Source organism: Lygodium microphyllum, chromosome 16, assembly GCF_053477565.2.
Source record: "Lygodium microphyllum isolate KBCC chromosome 16, Lygodium_microphyllum_v1.1.10, whole genome shotgun sequence".
Classification (NCBI taxonomy): Eukaryota; Viridiplantae; Streptophyta; class Polypodiopsida; order Schizaeales; family Lygodiaceae; genus Lygodium; species Lygodium microphyllum.
In genome coordinates this window covers 42,857,629-42,874,408 of record NC_141150.1, presented here as the reverse complement: position 1 = coordinate 42,874,408, position 16,780 = coordinate 42,857,629, and the positions used below count along the sequence as shown (strand labels likewise).

The following is a 16,780-nucleotide window of genomic DNA, read 5'->3' as shown; positions in this document are numbered from 1 at the left end:
TTAGTGGAGATCTTGAAGATCAACAGACCTGTCCTCCACGACCCCACGTATAAAGTGATATCTCACCTCAATGTGTTTCGTTTTTGCATGGAAGACTAGATTCTTGGCTAGCTGAATAGCACTCAGAATCCGAACGCAGTGTAGGTATAGTATTAATCCCAAGGTCATAAACTAAACAGCCCAACCATGTGGCCTTCTTGCAAGCCTTAGTGGCTGCAACATACTCGGTCTCAGTGGTAGAGAGAGCCGTACACTTTTGAACCCTGGACATCCAAGAGACAGCATCTCCAGCATAGGTAAACACATAGCCAGAAGTGGACTTTCTACTATCTGTATGTCCTGCATAATTGGAGTCTGTGTATCCCACAACTCCTATATCCTAGCTGTCATAGCAAATACACATATCTACTGTGCCTTTCAGGTATCTCATGATACTCTTCACGGCATCCCAATGTTTCTTACCAGGTGTAGCCATATAGCGTGCCGCAACACCAACTGCAAAGGCAATATTTGGATGAGTGGCTATCATGGTATATATCAAACTGCCCATGGCTGATGCATAAGAGATCTTGGCCATCTCGGCCTTTTGCTCATGTGTCTGTGGACATTTGACTTGTGAAATCTTCACATAAGAAGGTAATGGACAGCCAATAGGCTTCACGTTCTGCATGCGAAAACGCTCAAGGACTTTATGAATATACTCCATCTGTGAGAGGTAGAGTAGTCCTTGATGCTTGTCACGCTTAATGCGCATACCAAGAACGTGAGAGGCCTGTTCCAAATCCTTCATCTCAAAGCTCTTCTTCAGCTGAGATTTAAGAGCATCCAGCTCATCGTGAGCTTTCCCTGCTATCAGTATATCATCCACATAAAGTATTAAAATAAGCAATGAGCCATCATGGGCTGTGTTCGTGTAAAGACACAGATCCATAGCACTCCTACTGTAGCCTTGTGATTGTATAAAGACATCAAACTTATGATACCATTCCTTAGGTGCCTGCTTCAAGCCATAAAGACTTTTCTTCAACTTGTACACTATGTGCTCCCTGTCGGGTTTTGCAAAGCCCTTGGGCTGCTCAATGTAAATCTCATCATGCAAATTCCTATGCAAGAATGCAGTCTTGACATCCATTTGATACATGTCTAAGTTAAGCTGCGCGACTAAGATTAAAACGAAGCGTAGGATGGTCATCTTGACCACAAGGGAAAAGACTTTATCAAAGTCAACTCCATGCTTCTATTTAAAATCCTTAGCAATAAGTCTTGCCTTATAAGTTGGCTTGGGTGCCCAAGGGTACTTTTCAACTTGTACACCCATCTGCATGGCAAAGACTTCTTGCCGTTAGGTAATGCAACCAAATCCCAAGTCATATTCTTATGCAAGGAGTCCATCTCAAACTGCATATCTCTCTTCCAGGAATGACTGTCACCCCTGCGCATAGTCTCATCATAGGTGAGAGGCTCTCCTGCATTTGTAACCAAGACATAATGCATCGAGGGCTCAAATCGATCAGGTGGACGTCTAGCATCTCACTGTAGGCTTTGCTGCATGTTTAGCATCTTATCCAACACCTTGGCTATGTGTATCAACTGCGGCTGCAGGCTGTTCAATTGGCTGTGCAAGAGCACGTGGCTCCTTGTGGAATATAACCCTGCGTATCTCTATCACCTTCTTAGGTTGCCTATGCATCTTGTCTTCATGGAAGACTACATCATGGCTGCGAATGACTTTTTGTGCCTGCGGATCCTAGAGGCGGTTACCCATCTCGCTTACATCTCCATAGCCAAGGAAAATGCATTTGACACTCTTAGGATCTAGCTTACTACACTTGTTTTCGGGCACATGGTAGTATGCCTCACATCCAAAGACACGTAGATGCACATAAGAGAGAGGTTTTCGAGTCTATACCTCCTCTGCAACCTGGAAATCCAAACCACCAGAAGGTGATCTATTTATAATATGCATAACTGTACTGATTGCCTCAGCCCAAAAGTTCTGTGGTAGGCCTGCATGGCTAAGCATACTGCATACGCGCTCTTGGATGGTTCTATTCATTTGCTCAGTCAAACCATTTTGGGGTGGGGTATAGGGGGTGGTCAACTGATGCTTAATATCCCTTTCGTCACATGGCTGATCAAAGGCATGTGACACATATTCTTTCCCATTGTTGGTCCCAAGGCATTTCAGCCTATGCCAGTGTGGTTTTCAACCAATGCAAGCCATCTCTGAAACACAGCCAAGACATCTGACTTAAGCTTAATGGGGTAAGCCTAGACTTTACGCGAAAAATCGTCAATGAACATCACAAAATACTTTGCATCACCCATAGATTGACAGGGTATGGGCCCACAGACATTCGAATGTACCAATGCTAGGGGCTCACTCATGTGTGTCCTACCAGACTTCTTATGCGTATTCCTAGTCTGTCTGCCATAAAGACAATGCTCACATGAATCAAAACATGCATAGTCAACGGGCAGTAAGTACTGTAAACCAAACAACATTTTCATTCCCTTTAAAGACGTATGGTCCAAACAGGCATGCCAAAGAGATGTATGTGGGATGGAATCCACTGACAAAACATGGTCAATAGAGGACCCATCAACTACAAGAGGATAGAGGCTGCCAGCCTCGGCACCTCTAGCAAGCACAAGTCTGCCACGAGAGATCTTCCATGCAGAATCCCCATATGAAACATGAAATCCAGCATTATCAAGCCGCCCTGTAGACATAAGACTGCGTGTAAGCGCAGGTACATGACGTACATTCGGTAATAGAAAAGTAATGCTAGTAGAGAACTGAAGCCGTACATCCCCAATGCTAACAATAGCAAGTGACCTGTTATCACCCAAGCAAATTGAACCAGAGATAGTGCGGTAGAAGTGAAACCATTCACGGCATGGTGTAACATGAAATAAAGCACCAGAATCCAAAAGCCAGCATTGCACACACTGTCACCGGGTGGTGATACTTTTTGTAGTCGCTTTCCTTATTTACTTATATAAATATTTTATTTTTCTTTTCTTTAGTTGCTGTTGTTTTTTACCCCCAGAGTTCTCTTGGATTAAGCCGGGATCTTTGTATGGCTAGAAGAGGTAGCCATTGGGACAAATTGGACTAATGGTTTGTCTGAGCCTTAGGACTGGTTCCATATTGAATGGGCACTGAAGAATAGAATGCCAATGGTTTGGGACTGTGTGCTTAGCCATTGGAGATGGTGTAGGACAATGAGCTTGGCCAAGACAGAAGATGCACATGTGAGAATGCTCACGGAATAAAAGTCATTGTAATTGAGCCACATTACACTTTTTAATGTTGTTGCCATGATAAAAGTTGCTCAAAACAACTTTAGGAATGCAAGGGTCACCATCTCTAAAATTTAGGGAGTTACTATTTTTGGACCCTAGAATCTGTTCGTGTCATTATCTTCGTTTTTGCAAGAGGATTAATTCTCTGGTTTGTGCTGAGGTTAAATTTTGCACTGATCATGGAGAATTTTAGATTGGAAGGTTTGAACGGAAAAATTGTTATATGTATGCCATGTGGCACAAATTCCCAAAAGAGAGAGAGAAAGAGCATTAAAAAAAAACGTAATAGGCATAAGGGGCAGATCTAAGAATGAAGTTTTTGAGGAGCTGAGGGCAGATTGTTGTAAGTTCATTAGCTATGGAGAATACTTCTTCGACTCTGACTCATGTACGGAGGCAGAGCTTGCTACCTAAGGTAAACTCTCTCTCTATTCTCAAAGAAAATGCTATGCATGATGGGATGATTCCATCGAATGTACAGTTCTGTGTTTTCTTTGCACTTCTGCTGAGGCAAGAGCCTCACTGTCCAGGCTTAGGAGCAGCTGATGGCTTCTCCAATGCAGGAACTAAAGAAAGAGATGACCCTGCCACACAGGAACAGAGTTTTTCAGCTTTGTTTTAGTGCTGTTTGTGGGATTGTTTTACTGCTGGAATGATGCCGGGGTAAAAGGGATGTTGTTCTTGATATGTTGGACAGTAAGAATGGTAAATATACAGTTCTGCAGACTGCAATTCTGCACATGAATTATTGAGTTATGGTCACAGAAAATGCGATGTTGTTTTGGTCATGTTGTACTGTCCTTATGCAGCTGGGATTTACTTAGAAATGATGAATACCAATTGTTGACATGTTATGTGTTTTGGAACATTTCATGTTTGTAACTTTCCATCTTTTAATTGATAAAGAAATACCAAGAGGGGCGCTAGTCTTCGGGGCCAATCTGGTGTTGAGCGAGGAAGTGAGGTCTCTGTTTGTGTGGGTGTGTGTGAAAAGACTAGGTGTTGATTGAAGGAACTACTGCTTTATGTGAGTCATAGACCGGTTTCATTGGCACCGCAGGGGGGTGTTAGAATTTGCCGATTCGCCCAATGTAATTTATGTGGTGTGGACACTTATTAAAGTGTCAACATAAGATGTGTATACCTAGTGTCTTAGAAACTTAAAGTAGTGACCCTCGACTCTACAGTAAAATAAACCTAACTCTAGTTAGTTGGTGGAAGGTTGGTTAGGTCAACCCTTAACCTAAACATAAGTTGTACTTTCACTCTATCTTTCATTCTAGCAAGTACACTCTTCTCTTTTTGCTTCAACTCACTCTCTTGCTATCATTCTCTCCTCTCTCTCTCTCTCCATAGCTGGCTGCCATTTTCCAACATGAGCTTCGAGTTGAGTGATCTGCATGTTGCGAAACTAATCCACTAGATATTTTGCAATTTGCCATAAAGGGTAATTATTAATATCCCTCATGGTTGTTGGAGCTTTGTACATAAGCAAGAGCTCCCACACCTTGGGAGATGTCCCATAGGAGGTAATCCTTGTTAGGACTTCCTTTAAGATACAACGAAGAAGCATCGAGTATGCTTTGGCATTGTTAGAGTCCCTTCTCAAAGTTGACTTCCTCCCTATCAGATGGAAGAGCAAAGGGTCATTGAGGATGTAGGATAGAATTTGAAACAAAGCACCAAAGATGATTTTGTACAAAACCATGCTTTCATTACTGCAAACAAAGTACCAAAGATGAATTTCTACAAATCACACTTTCAATACTGCACTCCAAATTAGATACTTGGGGCCTTTAAGCTTGTAATCAGTGTTAGAACATGGAGGAGCCATTGACAGATGATATGCAGAGAAGATACAAAGTGAGTGCAGTGAACGTAGGCATGACAACCAATATGTGTGAGCCTTCCCTTAGATGTGTAAATCAGGCTTAAGAAAATGCAATAAGAATGAAATGCAGGTAGTCAAAGTTGATGTTGGAAAAAAAAAAGATTAAAAAGACTGCAAATCTGAGAAAAACGTGAGCAGTTGAGTGAAACTGATGGCTGGGCTGATCAAAATGCAAGATGCAGCTGTCAAACACAAGGTTCCACAATGACATGCAGATTAGACAGGCCAGCTGGCAGCTCAAAACTGCCCCTAGCTAAAAATGATGCCACACCAGCCGAATGACAACAAGAGCAAAACACAAGGTTGCAACAATCAAGGAGGATATAGAAGGGTGGTGGACCCTAAAATGCACTCATTTACAGCAATTTACAGCAAGCAATAAGTACATAAGTAAAAGATAAATCAAAATAAAACCACTTTACCACTTTGGTCTATTGAGCTAAAAATTCATTAGCCAATGATTAGCTCTTTAAAATAGCCCTAAAACAGTAAATACTCCTTTAATGGAGGCCTTAAGGAGGCATCATGGTCTTGATTTGAATGACAACACTCCTACTAACCTTTCTTGTAGGGATCACTCACCGAGGCCCAACTCTTCTTTGTCTCATACTCCTTCACAATGTGCATCTTAATTGGACCACTCTATTGACTGTTGGGGGTAAAGGCGCCTCCGCCTAGCCGCCCGTGTATTATTACATTGACACTACCCACCATTGCACACTGTAGGTGGTGGGCGCCCGTCACCGTCACTTTATTCTTTATTCTTTTAGTGATAGTTTGAATAAAGGAAGGCCCGGTCACACATTGTGAATGTTGGAGTTTCCATTTGGTCTCTGTCTTTTTCTTGCTCTTGCTCTCCTGCCATAGCTCTTTCAAGCAAGCTTTGATCCTTCTCACCTTTCAACTGGTATCAGAGCTGGTCCTTCACAAGCACTTCCCGTTATCGACATGAGGTATGGGAGTTCTTCTCTTACTCAATTTTCAGCTCAGATTCACAGCAAGGTTTGAGCTTGTGGCAGCCATTGGAGAGCTTGGTTGCTTACTTAGCTTGATTTGTGGCCTTCCTTGGCTCCTTGGGACCCCTTCCCTCCCCGCCCCTTTGCAACCTTCGTAGCAGCCCCCTAGTCCCATATCTATAGTTGGCGCAATCATGCCATGTTGACAGACGTTTTTTCCAGCATGATAGAGATCTACGGTAGCTCCTCACCCACTTGGCACTTGTTTATGTTCTATTGAGACCCCCCCGGCAGTTGGTATTGAGCTTGGAGCTGATTTAGCTCAGCCATGGATTGTTTGAACAGTCCTAGGATTGTCATGAACGGGGCAGCACCATGCCATTGATCTTTACAAGTACATGTGATGGTCATTTGATGTCCGATTATCCCCCAGATGATGCCTATATGTTAGGGAATGTATGCCTATGGTTTGCCTATCGATTTGAGCTTGGTTTAAGCACTGATTTGCTCAGTTTACAGAGGTTATTTGCTGCTGGAATATTCAGGGCTGAAGCTTTTTTGCTTATGTTTGGATGTGCCTATTGCATTCGGGCTATGTCTTGGATGTATACATTGACGTAGTGACTCTCGGGGATCGACATAGAGCTTGGATTTTCTCTTGAATCATTGGTTGAGCTTGAGCTCGCTTCGCATAGCATTTGGATCTTCATCTTTGCTGTACTTATGGCATGTACTTTGCTTATGTTTGACCGGTCTTGACATGCTTGGCCACTATTACATACCCATTACATTGTTTAGAGTTGGATGCTATTGAGCCTTGCTTTGGCTTAACATTTGATTGCCCGGAGCTTACTTTGGCTATTTCTCGGCTTGCTAGAGTTACAGTTTGGATGTACTTGATGTCTATGGGTGCTATGTATGGATGCTACACTGTCTATATGCTTATGAGCTCTTATTGATGCTTGATGTCGGATCTTTTGGCACCGGTGCTATCATATATCCTTGTTGAGCTTCTTTGCTTGATATTTACGGATTTTGTGCCAGTGGGAGCGTCTTGATATGCTTGATAGACATTGAGCATGCGGTTTATGCTACTTGAGCATTCGGATATTTGAAACTGGGATCTTCACTTGGATGTTGCATGGTTGATATGCCATGGTCCTCACAGATATACTTGGGCTGATTTGGGCTTTGCACTCTCTGAGCATACACCTCTTTGTATCAGGTCTTACCAGTGTTGTGTACACTTTGCCCTATTACACAGAGGGTGTGCCGGCTTACTGACGGATTCATTTGACATGCTTGGATGTTTGCTTGATGTCCGTATGACTGTCACATGTTGATTTATGCCCGTTTGATGCTGGTCATGCTTTGACAGTCAGTTTGGTTGACTTGGTATATTCATTTTGCCTATAGTTTGCTCTCATTATACTTGGCTGTAATTTATTATAACAAGCAGTTATGCATGGATTGACATGAAATTTTCATGCTGAATCATCCTGATTTAATGCACTTTTGATGGTACTTGGTGGGTAGTATCATTAGCTATCAGTTCGTGGTCATTTTGCCTTGGTTTTGGTGGTATTTTGGCTGTTTACAACAGAAAACAGCAAGCAGTTTTAAACTGTCTGCACCGTTTTTGGACTGCAGTATGGTATCTTCTTTCACTGATAGTGCTATCTTTAACATCACTAAGCTTGATGGTACGAATTATGCCTACTAGAAGAGCCAAGTTTGACAGATATTGGTGCAGAAATTGCAAATAAAGCCACTGAGAATGCATGGTGAGCAGCCTAAAACTATAATTGATGATGAATGGGATGAGCTTGATGAGTTATGCAAGTCCACTCTCATTTTGTCTCTCATTGAACAAGTGCATTACAATGTGGTTGAGGAAGCATAGAGTGCTTGGCAGCTTTGGGATAAGATCAAGAACCTCTATAATAAGAAAAGTCCAGCAAGCCAGATGTATTGACTGAAGTAACTTATGGACCTGCGCATGAAGGAGAATATGACGATATCTGGTCATTTGAGCCAGTTCCATGCTATTCTAAAAAACTTGACTTCGTAGGAAATTACCTTCAATGATGAGGTTACTTCATTATTTTTGTTTGGGACTCTGAGTGAGTCATGGGATGTATTCTGCACTGCCTTATGTGCTTCGGCTACTATTCTGAACTTGCGTGATGTAGAGAGTGCTCTTCTACAGGAAGAGATCAACCGTAAGAACTTGGATTCCTCTCGTGTGTCGCATGCTTTGATTGTTAGAGGCAGAGATGGTAAAGGAAAGAATGACTGTGGAAATGGCCGTGGCAGAGACTTGTAGAAGTCTAGGTCTAAGTTGCGTAGCAGCTCTCGTGGAAGAAATGCTAATGTTAAATGTCATCATTGCGGCAAGAAGGGTCATATACGTTCACAGTGTCATGAGTTGCGCAATGAGAAGCGCAAAGAGAAAGGGAAATACAATGTATAAGAAAGTTCTCTGATCGCAGTATGATACTTGCGAAATCTAGTGTGAAAATAGAGGAAATCAATGTCATGAAGACTGATGACTCTGATGGGGAGTATATACTTACAGCTAGTTCTTGTGATGCTATGTCATTGACCAAGGTTCACTCTATGTATGTGAAACCAGTCTATGACTCACATAAAGCGGTAGTTCCTTCAATTAACACATGGTCTTTTCTCTCTCTCTCTCACACACACACACACACACACACACACACACACAAACTGAGACCTCACTCCCTCGCTCAACACCAAACTGGCCCCGAAGACTGGCGCCCCTCTCAGTATTTCTTTATTAATTAAAAGATGGAAAGTTACAAAAATAAAATGTTCCAAAATACATAACCTGTGAATAGTTGGTTTTTATCTTTTCTGAGTAAATCCCAGCTGCATAAGGATAGTACAACATGATTAGAACAACATCCCTTTTTGGAAAGCATTTTTTGTGACCATAACTCAATAATTCATGTGTAGAATTGCAGTCTACAGAACTCTGTATTTATCATTCTTATTGTCCAACATATCCAAACAATATCCCTTTTACCCTGGCATCATACCAGCAGTAAAACAATTCCACAAACAGCACTAAATCAGAGCTGAAAAACTCTAGTCCTGTGTGGCATGATCTTCACTTTCTTTAGTTCTTGCATTGGAGAAGCCATCAGCTGGTCATGAACCTGGACAGTGAGGCTCTTGCCTCAGCAGAAGTGTAAAGAAAACACAGAACTGTATATTCGATGGAATCAGACCATCATGCAGAGCATTTTCTATGAGAATAGAGAGAGAGTCGACCAGAGGGAGCAAGCTCTACCTCAGTACATGAGTCAGAGTCCAATAAGTACTCTCCATAGCTGATGAATTTGCAGCAATTTGCCCTCAGCTCCTCCAAAACTTCATTCTCAGATATGCCCCTTATGCCTATTACGTTTTTTTAAATGCTCTCTCTCTCTCTCTCTCTCTCTCCCTCTTTTGGAAATTTGTGCCACATGGCATACATGTAACAATTTTTCCGTTTAAACCTTCCAGTCTAAAATTCTCCATGATCAGTGCAAAATTTAATCTCGGCACAAACCAGAGAATTAATCCTCGTGCAAAAATAAAGATAATGACGTGAACAAATTCTGGGGTCCAAAAATAGTAACTCCCTAAATTTTAGGGATGGTGACCCTTGCATTCCTCAAGTTGTTATGAGCAAGTTTTATCATTGCAACCACATCAAAAAGTGTAATGTAGCTCAGTTACGATGACTTTTATTCCCTGAGCATTCTCACATGTGCATCTTCTATCTTGGCCAGACTCATTGTCCTGCACCATCTCCAATGGCTAAGCACACAGTCCCAAACCATTGGCATTCTATTCTTTAGTGCCCATTCAATATGGAACCGGTCCTTAGGCTCAGACAAACCATTAGTCCAATTTGTCCCAATGGTTGCCTCTTCTGGCCATGCAAAGATCCCGGCTTAATCCAAGAGAACTCTGGGGGTGAAAAGCAACAGCAATTAAAGAAAAAAAATGAAATATTTATATAAGTAAATAAGGAAAGCAACTGTAAAAAGTATCACCTCCTGGTGACAACCAATGTGATGAAGTACAAGGATGATCAATCACCAAAGGGTAACAAGTTTAAGGACTTTTGAAAAGCCTCTAACTTCTCGCGCGGTAGTGCCTTGGTGAAAATGTCTGCAACATTTTTCTGTGTGGGTATATATATCAAGTTGATCTCTCCTGCATAGCATCTCTCTCTAACATAATGGTAATGCACCTCTATGTGTTTTGTGCGAGCATGAAACACAGGATTTCATGCTACTGTAATAGCACTCTGACTATCAGAAAGAATGGGTGTAGGACCCTCCAATGGTAAATGTAGATCAATCAACAATCTACGCAACCATACACATTCCACTGTTGCCGTGAAGGCTGCCTTGTACTCAGTCTCACAAGATGAGGTAGCCATTGTAGGTTGTTTCTTGCTTAGCCATGAAATGCATGAGCGACCTAGAAAGAAACAGTGTCCACTAGTAGATTGCCTAGTGTTTGCACCACCAGCCCAATCTGAATCACTGTAAGCCTATAAGTGCAAGTCTCTTCCCCTAGGAAATAATAATTCATGTGATTGAGTGCCTTGCAAATATCTAAAGATCCGCTTAACAACTTGCCAATGTATGGTCCGTGGGCTATGTATATACTTGCTCACCTAAGATATTGCATACTAAAAGTCAGGGCATGTGTTGTAAAGATAAATAAGACAGCCAACAAAATTGCACAATCAGTTATCTCTTCACCATCATGCATAGACAACTTAAAGCCTGGCTCCATAGGAGTACACATAGGTTTGCAATCTTGCATACTAAACCTATGTAACAGCTTATCCACATATTGTGATTGCAACATGATGATACCATGCTGATTTTGGGTGAATTGAATCCCCAAATAATAGTGTGGAAAGCCCATATCTGACATAGCAAATGCATGTTTTAATTCAGCCTTAAAATTTGCAATTTTTTCTTCTGTAGGTCCTATGAGCAGCATGTCATCTACATATATAATGATAATCAGCAAGTTCATTCTTAATGTATAGAGTGGGAGCAGTTGGACTATTTTTGAACCCTTTGCTAGCCAAATAAGCATCAATTTTGGAGTACCTTGCACGAGGAGCCTGTTTGAGACCATAAAGAGCTTTATGCAGCTTGCATACCATGTGCTCTTTCCCTTTAACCACAAACCCTGGAGGTTGTGTGACACAAACATCCTCATGCAAATCCCCATTCAAGAATGTTGTCTTAATGTCCAACTGATGTGCTTTCCAGGCATAATTTGCAGCCATAGCAATCGCACATCTCACCTTACTCATATGGGATGTAGGAGCAAAAGTTTCTTCATAATCTATGCCCTTATTCTATGCATAGCCTTTTGCTACCAACCGTGCTTTGTACCTGTCAATTGTACCATCAACCTTGCGTTTGAGTTTAAAAACCCATTTTGTGCCAATGGCCTTCTTGCTAGGTGGTAAATCCACAAGATCCCATGTAGAGTTAGTGGCAATAGAGTCCAACTCATCTTGCATGGCTTGCATGCAATGTACATCTTGCTGAGTTTCGTCCAAGGAAGTAGACTCATCATCATCCAATAGTGAGCTCATAAACACATGCTCATCACAAACATCTACTTCCGTAAAATCAATCAAATGTGTCCCCCTTGCATCATTTGCTGCATTTCTGGCAGCCCTTCAAGTACGTTGAGGTATAGGAGCATCCATTTTACTCTCTTGGAGAGTCTGTAATAGCCATCTTGGGACTTTGTTGGTTGCATTTACAGCAGCCCTTTCATGCTTTACTGCTTCTTCCACTGCATGTGGCAAACCATCATTGATACCCTGCTGTTCGGGAGCATATGGTGCAACAACAGCTTGCTGTATTAAGTCTGTTCTGCCATTTACAGCAGGCACAGACTCCAAAGTAAGTGGCAAAAGACCCTCAAAGACATCACCAATGTCATGGATGGCTGGCATTTGAAACTGATTATGTGAAAATGCAGCATTTTCAGCAAATAGGACATTTCTACTGAGGTCGTCTCTAGTGCCTTAGTGGGTGCACGATTCAATGCATGATTTGCACACTGAAGGCCTTCTAGCCAAAGTTTATGAGGTAGCCCCTTGCTTTTTAGCATACAACGAGTCATCTCCATAAGAGTCCGATTCTTCCTTTCAGCAACATCATTTTGTTGAGGAGTCATTCTAATAGTGGCTTGATGCGTAATGCCATGATCAAGCAAATACATCTCAAATGCACAAGATATGTACTCCCCCCCTCTATCTGTGCAAAGTGTCTGCACTTTTAATTCAGTTTTAGCTTCAAGCTTTGCAACAAGATGTTTGAAATGCATGAACTCATCGGATTTTGCCTTTAGCCCATACACCCATGTATACCGAGAGTAGTCATCAATAAATTTAACAAAGTACTGATGACCTCTAAGTGCATGTGCCCTCATGGGACCTCAAACATCAGAGTGAATAAGCTGCATTTTTCGGATAGTACGCACTGCACCATCCTTTTTGAAGGCAAACCTATGTATCTTGCCCAAAATACATCCCTCACATGCATGAGGAGGTGGAATCTCCACTGGAGGCAATGCATCTACCATATGACACATCTGAAGGGTCTTCAAACTCCCAAAGCTCATGTGTCCATAGCGGGCATGCCATAGCTCCGCATTTTGCATAGCGGGCAAAAGAGTAGTGATTGTTAAAGCATCATGAGACTGTCTATCATATGTATCCAACAAAAATAGACCCTTATGCAGGGTGTTGGATAGCCTAAGTGCGTAATCCATCTCTTTGTCTCTAACAATGCATTTGTCATCCTCAAAGATGACCTGAAAGGCATGCTTATTAAAAGTAGAGATCGACAACAAGTTCTTTGTAATGCTAGGTACAAACAAGACATCTAGAAGTGTGAAATCACAACCATTTGCAGCAGTAATAGTGACTGTCCCAATGCCACATACATAATAACTATTGTTGTTCGCACATATAACACGCTTCCCAGCAAGGGCTGAATGCAAAAAGGTAAACAAACACTTCTTGGAAGTGGTGTGCTTTGACGTCCCATTGTCAAAATACCATGTTTGCTGCATTTCAGCAGCATTAAATGCTGAATCAGTCATTGAAGAATCATAATTGCATGTAAGAAATGCATAGTCCTTCTCTACAAAGTTGGCTGAAGTATCATCATCAGTAGATTTGCTGGCTGATGTTTCTTGGACAGCCAAACCGGAGTTCTTTTTCTTCTCTTTGGTCAATCTCTTTCTGCATTCATCGATATAGTGACCGGGCTTCTTGCAATAATGGCATTTCCCCTTCTTTTTAGTCTTTTCTGTGTCTTGGACAACCTTATTTGATGGCTGTCCAGCATCATCCTTTTGCTGATTTTTTACATTTTGCTTGACTTTTCCTTTGCCTTTGAACTTGGAAAGCATAGCCACATCACCTGAACGCAATGCCACATTCTTTCAAGTCTGTTCCTCTTGTAGCAAGAGGCCTTCCAACTCCACAAATGTAAGGGGCTGTTGCCCCCCCTCCCCCCCTCAAAGACAACATCAAAGAGGTGTGGAAACCAAGATATGACTCTAGAAGAGAGTTCAATGTGATGTTTACCAATTTAGCATCCTGAATGACCTCATCAACATTGAGTAGCTGCTCATGCAAAACTTGTATGTGAGTAAGGTGCTCTGTCATGCTATCACCTTCATCCATGGTCACATTGGCCAACTCTTTGCGGAGATAGGTTATCTTGGCCTCGTTGGGTGTTGCAAACATATGCTCAAGTACACATCCCATGTTGATTTTGAGGTCTTACAAGACCGAATGTGCGGAATAATTGCCCTTTTTACTAACAAGGCAATCAAAGAAAGTGCCTATCCATCTTTTGAGTCCCATTTCCTTTGATCCTTGGTAGAAGGGAGAGGAGGGGCAGTAGTAGTAGCAGCACCAATACCACCAGCAGCAGCATCGGCAACCTATCCTCCAGCGTTATGCTGAGGTGTTTGAGGTGCAAGATCTCATGGTCGTTGCAAATCACTTGTAACATAGTCCTTCGTCACAAGAAGGTTATGGACTATAAAACTCCAGAGTGGGTATTTGAGCCATCAAGTTTGTCCTCCTGAGTGAGAACACCAAGGATGTTGCTTTGATCATTATTCCCTTGACAAGCCATACTGTCAATGATAGACAAAAATTTGTAGCCAAATACTGCAATGCTGAATTAATAGAGTATACTTCTCAAAGTACCAAAATCCACAACGGGATTAAGAAACAAGTACCAAACTGTCACACAAATGCCAAAGTGTGCACAATGCCACCCAAATCAGCACTCAACCAGTAAATTACAGCACTATACTGCTGTACCATACTCGCCTCGAAATGTGTGTCCACAAAAGTACAAAATACTGCAACTTAATGTTGATTCTTACCAAAAATTACGGAATTTTCCCAAAATTCTCTTTCCAATTTGACTATAACAGCAATTAAATGCTACTATACTACTTGTTGCTTGCCTTGGAGTGCGTGTTGGGCAAAATGCCTAAATTTCTTTCTAAAATTTCAAAGAAATTAAAGAAATTTGTATCTTACAGTTGGAATTTTTGTAGAAATGTTGCCTCGGGATTTGTGTCAACAGTGAACAGTAGCTGAAATCTGCCTCTGATGCGTGCGGGATCCAAAAAACTAAAAAGCCACAAATTTTCTTGAGCCAATGTCGAAGAAATTGTGCAATGTCTATGAGTTTGGTAACAATTTGCGCAAAGGGCCTCCAATCGGGCAAAAGCCCCAAATTTTTGGTGGGAATGTCCAAGAAATTGAGAAATTTCTTCGAATTGGTTGTCAATTCGAACTCCAGGAGCAAAAATTAGCAAAAGCCCCAAATTTTTGGGCAGCATGAGCTGAGATTCGAGAAGAGATGATTGAAATAGACTGGAAATTCCAAAAATCTCGTGAAAACCCCAAATCTGAAAATTAGGGTTTTTGCACTTTTTAGGGTTTGCAGAAATTGGCAACTGGAAATTCCAGAAATTTCGAGAAAACCCCAAATCTGAATTTCTCGAATCTGAAAATTAGGGTTTCTGCACTTTTAAGGGTTTGCAAAAATTGGTGGGCAGGACAGAGAAAATGGCAGGCGGAGCTGAAAACAACAGCAGCTCTTCCAAAACAGCAGCTCCTCAGGCTGCGGGTGGGACTGCACATTGGACTGCGTGCAGGGCTGCGCGCAGGCTGAAAACAGCAAATTTGGGGTAGACTGAGCTGGACAGATTTGGAGTAGACAAGAGACGGCTCAGCTACAGCTCACTAGGACCTTGGGCAGGATGGCATCGGTTGACGGTGGTTGAATGGAATCTGTGCGTACGAGCTGGTCTGATACCAAATGTTGGAAAATGGCAGCCAGCTATGGAGAGAGAGCGGAGAGACAATGACAGCAAGAGAGTGAGCTGAAGCAAAAAGAGAAGAGTATACTTGCTAGAATGAAAGATAGAGTGAAAGTACAACTTATGTTTAGGTCAAGGATTGACCTAACCAGCCTTCCACCAACTAACTAGAGTTAGGTTTATTTTATTCTAGAGCCTAGTGTCACTGCTTTAAGTTTCTAAGACACTAGGTGTACACACCTTTCATTGACACTTTAATAAGTGTCCACACCACACAAATTACAATGGGCGCTGCCATAGAATCGGCAAATTCTAACGGCTCATTTGGTAGGGATTGTTCTCTACAAACTACCTTAGGAGTTTGATGTTGTTGTAAACATCTAACAAGCTCAGACATCTAACACTCTTGTCAAATTTCCAGCACATGACATTGACGCTATTGTAGTAGTAATTTGCCTTATGATTATAGGGGAGGTTGCCATCTCATTCCAATGGCACTCATTTGAGTGCCATGGTTGCTTTATAGAGTGGTGACACATAGAAGAAGGGTCAGTGCTACTTTTATGGCAAGAAGGGGCACATCCTCAAGGATTGCAAGAGGCTAGCAGGGTTGCGGAAACAGAAGGAGAAGGAGAAGAAGAGCAAAGACTCGCCCAATTCTTCATCACCATCGAATTTGAACATTGATTTTGGCCATGTGATGAATGTTGCAATGGACCTAGAATTCTTCTTCTAGCCCTTCACTACTATCATCCCTCACAACTCTCTAGTGCAAGAGCGGGAGTGTGGGCGGGTGGTGGTGGTGGTGCAATGTAGTGTCATCTAAATGCAAGTGTGGTGGACCTTGCACAAGGCTTTCTATGTATATGAATAATCTTAGGCAGTATTCAAATTGTGGAGTTGGTTTGCCTTTCAAGTTCATGAGGGGACCCTTGGGCAATTTGGCCGAAGGTTGGTAATCCATGGTTAGGATGTGCTTTTTGTGAAGCTGGTCCATGACATGCATTGAGATTTAGCTATTTCTGCTCTTTGTAGTTAGAGATTGGTACGATCAAGATTGACATCAATGTCTTTCCAAGGCACCTTGGTGGTGGTTTGATCACCCATTGCTTAGGTACCCATGGTCATATTTGATTGTCATTCTTGTTATGTACTATGATGGGTCTTCATCATTGTATATTTTATTGTACCTACTACCTAT

At 41.9% G+C, this 16,780-nt stretch overlaps 1 protein-coding gene across 2 annotated transcripts in view; it reads left to right on the top strand.

Moving 5' to 3' along the window:
- The window catches only part of LOC148022750 (Major facilitator superfamily protein), a 43,454-nt gene that overhangs the window by 15,696 nt on the left and 10,978 nt on the right, over nt 1–16,780 (top strand). The gene's annotated exons all lie outside the window — the stretch shown is intronic.